Source organism: Poecilia reticulata, linkage group LG19 (assembly GCF_000633615.1).
Source record: "Poecilia reticulata strain Guanapo linkage group LG19, Guppy_female_1.0+MT, whole genome shotgun sequence".
In the NCBI taxonomy this organism is placed as follows: Eukaryota; Metazoa; Chordata; class Actinopteri; order Cyprinodontiformes; family Poeciliidae; genus Poecilia; species Poecilia reticulata.
In genome coordinates, this window is record NC_024349.1 from 25,744,136 (window position 1) to 25,744,541 (window position 406).

Genomic DNA, 406 nt, shown 5'->3' on the forward strand with positions numbered 1-406 from the left:
AAGTGTCTTGCTGAAGAAAGAGTCTTAGTGTGAAATTTAAAAGTTGCTGCTTTGACGCAAGACAGTCTGTGTGTAAAACTCAATATGGAATGTTGAGTTGAGGGACATTTCTGGAATATGACGGATAAATRTGGAGCTGCATTTTGCAGGAACATTCGGAAGACTTGGACTCTCATCAGTGGTGGAATGATGGAGAAAATTTGTGCCATGTCCCAGCTTGTGCGCCGTTACGTCCAAACAACCAGTCTTTTCGCTTCGGTAGAAAATTGATGTTTCCGAGGAAGAATTTCTGCCGCGGTAAATTTCCCATCTGAAGTTCATCGTCCTCCGTCTTGAGGCTCTCCTCCAACAGGAATCATAAGCTCGTCAATTTTTTGCCGCTCGTGTCCGACACAGCAGCCGGCGA